Source organism: Sapajus apella, unplaced genomic scaffold (assembly GCF_009761245.1).
Source record: "Sapajus apella isolate SASKATOON/1434 unplaced genomic scaffold, GSC_monkey_1.0 scaffold3, whole genome shotgun sequence".
NCBI classification, from domain to species: domain Eukaryota; kingdom Metazoa; phylum Chordata; class Mammalia; order Primates; family Cebidae; genus Sapajus; species Sapajus apella.
Window position 1 is genome coordinate 52,678,354 of NW_022436943.1, and position 9,443 is coordinate 52,687,796.

Below are 9,443 nucleotides of genomic sequence, written 5' to 3' on the forward strand. Positions count from 1 at the left end.
TAAGAGATTAACAGCAATAAACCCTGATAATAAAATAGGGCATTTATAACAATACTCAGAATGATGTGCAACTTAAAACCTATGAGTTATTTCTGAAATTTTCCATTTAATATTTTCAGACTACACAAAGTGAAACTGCAGATGAAGGGGGAGTAATATATAGGTATTTTGCAAAAGAAGAAACTAAAATTTTAAGAAGTAAGTGACTTTGCCAAAGTCACACATCTTGGCACCCTGCAAAAGAAATGAAATGATCCTTCATCATTTTCTGTCCATAGAGTAATTATGTTTTCTTTTAAATTTTCTCATTTTTGAAGCAATTGCAACAAAAACAAAAATTGACAAGTGGGACCTAATCAAACTAAAGAGCTTATGTCCAGCAAATGAACCTATCAACAGAACAAATAGGCAACCTATATAATGAAAGAAAATATTTTGAAACTATGCCTCTAACAAAGGTGTAATATCTACTATCTACAAGGCATGTAAACAATTCAGTGAGAAAAAAATAACTCCATTAAAAACTGGGCAAAAGACAGAACAGACCCCTTTAAAAAGAAGACACACAGGTGGCCAAAAAACATATGAAAAAATGCTCAACATCACTAACCATCAGAGAAATGCAAATCAAAACCATCTCATACCAGTACCATCTCACACCAGTCAGGATCATTATTATTAAAAAGCCAAAAAAAAAAAAAATCCACGCTGGCAAGGCTGCAGAGAAAATGAAACACACACTTTTGGTGGAAATGTAAATTAGTTCAGCCACTGTAGAAACAGGTTAAAGAGGTCTCAAAGAACTTAGAACTATCAATTGATCCAGAAATCTCATTACTGGGCATATATCCAAAAGAAAAGCAATAATTTTACCAAAAAGACACTTGCACTTGTCTGTTTATTGCAACATGATTCTCAATAGCAAAGACATGGAATCAACCTACGTGCCCATCAATGGTGGACTGAATAAAAAGAAAACATGGTACATATATACAGCTGTGAAAAAGAACAAAATCGCTCTCTCTTCCTCGGCGCTGCCTACAGAGGTAGCAGTGATCTCCTCCTCGGCATCATGGCTGCCCGAAGACCTCTGTGAAACCCAAGATCGTCAAAAAGAGAACCAAGAATTTGATCTGGCACCAGTTAGACCGATATGTCATAATTAGGCGTAACTGACAGAAACCCAGAGGTATTGACAACAGGGTTCGCAGAAGGTTCAAGGGCCAGATCTTGATGCCTAACATTGGTTACGGGGGCAACAAGAAAACAAAGCACATGCTGCCCAGTGGCTTCTGGAAGTTCCTGGTCCACGTCAAGGGGCTGGAAGTGCTGCTGATGTGCAACAAATCTTACTGTGCTGAGATAGCTCACAATGTTTCCTCCAAGAACCGCAAAGCCATCGTGGAAAGGGCTGCCCAGCTGGCCATCAGAGTCACCAACCCCAATGCCAGGTTGCTCGGCGAAGAAAATGAGTGGACAGCTTATGTGCACGTTTTGTGTTTAAATAAAACTGGTATCTTCCTTCCAAAAAACCAAAAAGAACAAAATCATGTTTTTGGAGCAACATGGATGCAGCTGGAGACCAGTATCCTAATTGAATTAATGCAGGAACAGAAACCAAAATTTTACATCTTCTCACTTATAAATGGGATCTAAACATTGGGTACTCATGTGCACAAAGATGACAACAACAGATAATGGGAGGAAGAGAAGAGGGAAGAAGAGAGGGGGGTAAGGGTTGAAAAGCTGTTGGGTACTACGCTTATACCTAGACGATGGTACCCCAAACCCCAGCATCACACAATACACTCATGTAATAACCTACACATGTACCCCTTGAATCTAAAGTGAAAGTTGAAATTATAAAAAATAAAATTAAAACAAATTTAAAATAATTTCTTATTTTTGAAAAATGCTGAAATATAATATTCAGTGGAACAGAAGCAAAGAAATGCATATACATTAAAAACTTCACATTTATGCAAAATAACCCATTTCTCTCTAATTGTATTTGTCTGTCTACTGAGTGCAATAATTCCTTTAAAGCAGTTACTGCAATCCCCAGCACATTAAAAGCACTAAATAAAGCAGATACTACCCCTATCATTGTTATTATTACTAGCTGTGCATACAAAAAAACAGAAAATAAATATGCCAATAGGTTTAAAATGGTTATTCTCAATAAAGAAATTATATTTTATGCTTTTCAATACTTTCCAACATTGTCATGATGTATACATCTTTTAGAATAAAAACAAAAATACATATTTGTTTGTCGCATATAATTTGCCAAATTTTTTATATAAAACAGAATGAACACAGATTAAATGAAGGATAAATATTTCATATTGAGATAAGACAGAACTTTCTATCAATGAGGTAGATCTAGAAAGGAAAGAAATTGCTAAAAAGACTGTGAACTACCCATCCTTAAAAATGAACATTGAAAAACTACTCTTAAAAAAATACTAGGTATTATGCTGGTTATCTGGATGACAAAATTATCTGTACACCAAGCCCTGTGACATGCAATTTACTCATGTAACAAACCTGCACATGCACCCCTTGAACCTAAACATTGGAAAGTAAAAAATATATATTTTTATATGATATATATATATTTATTTTAAGAAAGAGAATGAGAAGGAGGGAGGGATGGAGGGAGGAAGGGAGAGAAGAAAGGGAGGGAATGAGTCAGCAGTTACACGGCTACAGGCGAGGAATTTGGAGAAGGAAAACTTAAGCTGGAGAGCCCTGGGACTTCATGAGCCTACAAATTATATTTAAACATCATAATTTTACACTTCAGATTAGGGCCAACTGGCCAATTGTATAATTTGTGAGGCCATGAGCAAAACAAAATGGGACATTTTGCTAAAAAAACTGAAGTTTCAAGACAGAGACAACAGAACGTTCTGAGAGCAGTGCCCTGCAATACTGCACAGGTCACATACCCAAACATTGGCCTTGCCTCAGAGTCTACATTGTGAAAAGTCTTGTTTATTCAAGATGACTTGGACAAACCAACTGGCTCCTAAAGGCTGATTTAGAGGGACAGTTCAGCAGTTCAGGAGAACAAAGAGTCTAAAGCATTCCTGGCCTTCAAAAATCCTTGTGTGATCTCCTTTGCCTTAAAAAGTAAATCAAAAAAGTTACATTGCTGAGGGGGACTTCAGGTCAAAACTGATCGATAGACTACAAACATCCCTCATTTCTCACAAAACCCAGACAAAATGAAAGCAAAGGAATACATGACAAATTATTAAGAGAGGAAACAACAACATATCAGCAATTTCAGCTAAGATGTAGAAAAAGTGAAGGTGAGTAGAGGAGCCAGATACTATCTGACTCTGCAGGTTAGAGAAAGTTACAACCTAAATGTATATAGATAGAAATACTACCAATAAGTGGGCCAGTTTGGCCTGCAAAATTCCTGGTTCAACATTCGCAAGCATCAGGGATGATAAAATGCCTGGATTTTTTAGTTATGTTCTAAATACAGGAAAACTGGAAGAAAGACCTAATATAGTGTGGTGGAACCTACAGGACCCCCCATCTTAAGCTAAGGAAGACCAGAGGCTGATAACTGAACCAAAGAGGATCACTCTGAACTCTGGACCATCAGGCAAAAGTAGGGCTGGGCAAGATGATTTAAATAGATAATTAACTGAAAGTCTAAATAGACTCTAATAGAAATCTAATAGATTTCTGGAAAGAAATCATAGAATATATTGGTTCCTTGAAACAGAAACAGCTTGCCACTAAAAAGAAAACACTCTGAGAACAATAAGGAGCTCTTCAAAATTAATATCTAGCCATAATAAATAATTCAGGTCCTGGGGACCTGGGAATCGACCTGCCCCATTCACCACTGACAGTGCTCGCACATGCCCTCTGGGGACCTTAGGATAGACCCACCTCAACCACTACCACCACCATCGCCATTAGCATTTACATATGTCATCTGGGGTCCTGGGGACTGATTTGCCTGCCTACCACTGCTAGCACCCACACATGCCTTCCAGGGACCAGAGGACAGGCCTGTCCTGCCCACAGCTACCACCTGCATGTGCTGACCTACAGCCTAGAGATAAGTCCACTCTGCCTGCTGCCACTGGCACTTACACACGCCAATCAGAAGCACAAGAACAGGCCCACCCTGTCTGACACTGGCACCCACATGCACCTTCTGGGAGGCTCTGAAACTGACCTTTCCAGCCCAATGCCACCACCTGTGACTCAGGCCCAATGGTTGTTCTGGGGCCATTGTCGCCATTGCCAACACTACACAGGCTCCCTGGGGGCCCAAGTACCTGCATGCCCAGCCTGCTGCTGAAACCCCACCATGTCTCCAGGAGGCCCAAGGGCTGGCCCATCCAGACCTACCACTGGCTCCCAAATATGATGCCCAAGAAGCCAAGGACCAGAAGGCTGGCCCTCTACCAACACCACTGGTGCCCAAGGACCAGTCATCTGGTGTCCTCTTCCCCAGCAACCAGCCCCATGTACAACTGAAGCCACTGAGAAACTTACAGACAGTGAATAAATCATACAGAGATGATACTACTGTGCCCAACCAGAATCAATGCCAAAACATCCTACCCCACCAATACTACAGATACATCTACAGGAAAAAGTTCCTACAAAAGCCAATCCATAAAACTGGAAGAAGCAACTGTTACACTACATTCACAGCTCTGAATGTAAGGACACACGAATAACAAAAAAAGAAGAGGCGACACCTCCAAAGGAACAAAATAATTCTCCAGTAGCAAATCCCAAAGAAAAAAAAAAAACATGAACTGTCTAAAAAGTAATTCAAAATAATTATATTAAAGAAACTCAGTGAGATGTAGGAGTACTCAGGTAAACACAAGCAGGAAAAGAAAGATGTGGGATCCACAAAACAGGAGATCCCACACAGGTTGGAAGTGTAGAGAAATCTTAGGAAGGTATCTCTGTAGCTAGCCTAAGGAGAAATAATCCAAATTCTACTATAAAAACAAGGGCTTAGGGAGAGAAGTCTTGAGAACATTGTTTAATTGACATCTTGAGCTTATGAGTAGGCTTATAGTAGAAATGTTCTGGCTTTCAGAAAAGAAGTATACACACACACACACATATATATATAAATATACACATACAAATACATACAAATGTGTATATACACATATACATGTATACATACATATATACATACATGATATATGATATATATATATCAAACTAGGACCATAGGAAAACCAAGGCAATGTGGGAAAATGATACAGGATCAGAGAGAGTCAGTGACCAGGGAAGAACAGAAGGTTATATAAGTGAGGAGACATGTTTATTCCACACTATTTGGCTTAACAGCAAAATTATTTGCATACTTACAATAGGAGAAAACATATGTTATAGGATATGGAAAAGGCAGACTGTGGAAGGGAATTTTCATTCCTCAACTATCAGAAAGTAATCTGTGGTACAGGAGATTTATTTAAAATGTTTAATGTTATTTGATATCTATTACATCTATGCTTGAAAACTGGCACAAGACATGGATGCCCTCTCTCACCACTCCTATTCAACATAGTCTTGGAAGTCCTGGCCAGGGCAATCAATCAAGATGAAAAAATTAAGATATTCGAATAGGTAGAGAGGAATTCAAATTATCTTTGTTTGCAGATGACATGATTCTATATCTAGAAACCCCCATCATCTCAGCCCAAAGCTTCTTAAGCTAATAAGCAACTTCAGCAAAGTCTTAGGCTATAAAATCCATGTGCAAAAATCACTAGCATTCCTATACACCAACAGGCAAGCAGAGACTGAAATCAGGAACGATTGTAGATACAAGTAAAATATGCCTGCCCTCAATTTTTATTCTACTCGTGGTTTCAAACGGAGTAACTGGCCCAGAGTTAGTGTTTAATACTAAAATTACTAAAAATTAATTTCTTGAGTAAAATTTATGCTAAGTATAGTTTATGATAAATATAGGAAGGTATTCGTGAGACAATTTTATGAGAAACATAGAAGTTACAGACTTCCTCCAGGCTAAGAAACATGTGAGACAGTTATTTAAACACTTAAAGCACTAAAGATGACAATACATAGGCAAATATCAAATCACAATCAAGTCATTGTTCAAAGGGGGTAAATACCACTGTGGCCCTCATAAAAGGATTCAAAGCTGTCTGTCATGATCCAGAAAGTTCTATGGAAGAAGTGGGATTTGACCCAGGACTTATGAAATTTGGAGAGGCTATAGACAGGTGGGGGACTGAGCCAAGCAAAACCTGACTCAGGAGTATAGGATGAGCTAGCATTGCTGTAATTCTGTCCTTCTCAAATAGACCTAGGAAATTTCATACTATTTTTTAATAAAATCTTTCAAACATAGAGAAAAAGCTTAAAGAAAAATAATAAATTCTTACATTCTTACAGATAAAGAACACTTTAAAATTTGTCTATACTAGCTTCAGAATGGTAATATGCTAAAGAACAAAACATTACCAAAACATTTGAAATCACATCTCTCCCAACACTGACCCAATGACCCTTCCATATTTTTCCCAGTTAGTATCTTGTAAAATTAATATTCACTTTGAAGTCTGTATTAGTTTACTTTTATAATATTTGTGAGCATGCATTTAAAAATAAATGTAACTTTTGAGTTGAAAAAATATTGAATGGGATCATAACAATTTATCATTCTACAATTTGTATTATTTCCTAAACATTGTGTTTTCCAGTTTTCCATAGTGATACGTATATTTTCAATTCAATCATTTTTAGAGCTTTGTGGTATTTATTCCACCAATACATTAAAATTGCTTTATTCATTTCCTAACAATGAACATTAAGATTGTTTCTAAGCTGTGTTAGCCTCTTCGTTTGACTTTAAAGAATAATGTTGCCAGAAAAATTCTTGTATATGTATGACAAATATGTGTGGTAAATTCTTGGAAATATAATTGATGAATTATAAAATATGCATATACTGAAGCTTAGCAAATACTGAGAAACAACTATCCAAAATGATGGTACCAATGGACATCCCCACCTGTAAGTATGAAGCGTTTACATTGCTTCACATTTTTGCCAGTGCTAATATTATTAGATGTTTTAATTCTGCCTGTGGAATGGATTCAAATCTCATTTTTTCCTACCAGGATTAAACATTGCTTATATATGCATTAGCCATTCCAGTTTCCTCCTCTGAGAATCAATGGACCATATCCTTTTTTATTGGGTTTTCTTTTCTTGTAGTTCTTTATATTGTACATAAATCTTTTATTATTTGTATGGTAAATAATTTTACAGAATTTGTGGCCTGCCTTTTTACTTTTTTAAAGTGCCCTTTATATACTTAGGCATACTTTAACTTTATTTTATAGTAATTTTTACACTGGCAAAATGAATCTAGTATTCAGAAACAGTTGCTTGAGAAGAGAGTGGAAGGAGAGGGAAACCAGCAATCTTTCAGTAGCTGTCTTACAGCACGCGGTTTACAAACTGTCTCTTTCAGGTTCCCTAGAAGCAGAGTATGAGATGGGGATTTCAACTGATATGGGAAGTGCTGTCAGGAGTCTCAAGGGGAAAAGTCAGGCAAAGAGGTGAGTTCAGGGGAAGTATCACCTCAGCCTGACCTGATGGGGAGCTTTGAAGTATGAATGACATCACAGAGTTGTCCCACCTAAAAGCAAGGGACTTCACATTGTATTAGTCCATTTTCATGCTGCTGATACAGACATAGCTGAAATTGGGTAATTTATAATGAAAAAGAGGTTTAATGGACTCATTTCCACATGGCTGGGGAGGCCTCATAATCATGGCAGAAGGCAAAAGGCACATCTTACATGGCAGCAGGCAAGAAAGAATGAGAGCCAAATGAAAGAGAAAACCCGTTATAAAACCATCAGGTTTCATGAGACTTATTCACTATCATGAGAACAATATGGGGAAAATTGCCTCCATGATTCAACTGTCTCCCAAAGGGTCCCTCCCAAACCACATGGGAATTATGGGAGCTACAATTCAAGACGAGATTTGGGTGGGGACACAGCCAACCCATATGAGGCATTTTGAACCCCCAAATCAGTTAGTTATTAGTTGCAAGCTCCTGTAAACCTCCAAACCCAGGAAGAGTGAATTACATTTCAGAAATTTCCAGAGAAGGTGGTTTGCCTCAACAGAGTGCAAAGGTGTGTTCCTGTGAACTGTTAGCAACCAGAAGTCATGTGAACTGCAGAATGGGCATCTGCACCTCCCCTAAAGGGAGCTGGGCAAGGTGCCAAGCAGCACCTACTATATAGGAATTAAATTGCTTAATTTAGCTTTTTCTGACTCCAGAACTTGTGTTCTATATAATTTGTCATGCCAGCTTTTCTATGAAAGTTCCTGCTTGGCACCTTCACCAGTTAATAACAGACTAAGCCTGGGAAGCTTCCCATCTGCCCACTGGTGGCTATGGTTACCTTCATTTGTTACCAAGAGAGGACAGAGTGAACAGATTGAGCACCTCATTAGCACCATAGAGAACCTTTTTCTGGAAAATGGCAAAAAAAAAAAAAAAAAAAATCACCTCCCTGCACACAGTTGAGGGACCTGAAGGAATCCCGGATCACTTTAGGAAACTACATTGTGGAAAAGACAAATCAGTTTTGTGTCTTGATGTTAGAGAAAGCTTCTGATTTCATATGTGACTCTTTTTCTAGTATCAGAAAAAGATGACAGGAGAAATGGCACCAGCCCTCCTTATAAATTAAAGGTCAATAGAGCTGAGGTTTTAACCCTGTCACCTTGCTGCAAATCGAAATTGTCATGGAACTTTGAGCACGTATCATTACAGGGAAGGTCTGCACGGTTCAGTGAGAAGCTGTTCATCTTTGTGCTTAATGCTATGAAGCTTCAAAGATGTCTCCCCATCCATCCCACTACTAATTCCACTCCCTGCTCTGCCAAGCTCTGTGCTAGGTACTTTCACATATGTTATCTCATTTAATAGAGCAAGTGATCTAGGAGGCTTCCATGCTGTCAGTTGCTTTCCCCCAAGACAATTTGCTCATGAGCCAGCCTGCCATTTATAAAAGCAATAGACAAAAGTCTTCCCGGATAACTTGGAGATCTGAAAGAGTAGGAAATGTTTTTACACAATATGTTCTGTTGGGTTACTGACAAGAGAAGCACTAAAGCAAGGTGACTGAGATGGTAGTACTTGCAGGGTTGCAATGAGTTCCATTTGTTCCCTGCAAACAATGTCCCCAAACAGCAGTCAGGACCATGAGACTCTGAATTACCCCTCCTTTTCTAAATGACACTTTGTTTTCTGCATAGCACAGAAAGATGACATTGAGGCTGTGCAGTATTTGTATAGTGGCTGTTCCATTGTAAGCCTACAAGCTGCAGTGATCAGTATTCAGAGCTCCAATAAAGCAGGACAAAGTTAAGTGGCAGTT

At 38.3% G+C, this 9,443-nt stretch overlaps 1 pseudogene; it reads left to right on the forward strand.

The window, feature by feature from the left end:
- The first annotated feature begins 1,072 nt into the window (after positions 1 to 1,072).
- On the forward strand, positions 1,073 to 8,753 carry LOC116535859 (annotated as a pseudogene).
- Positions 8,754 to 9,443: the final 690 nt, after the last annotated feature.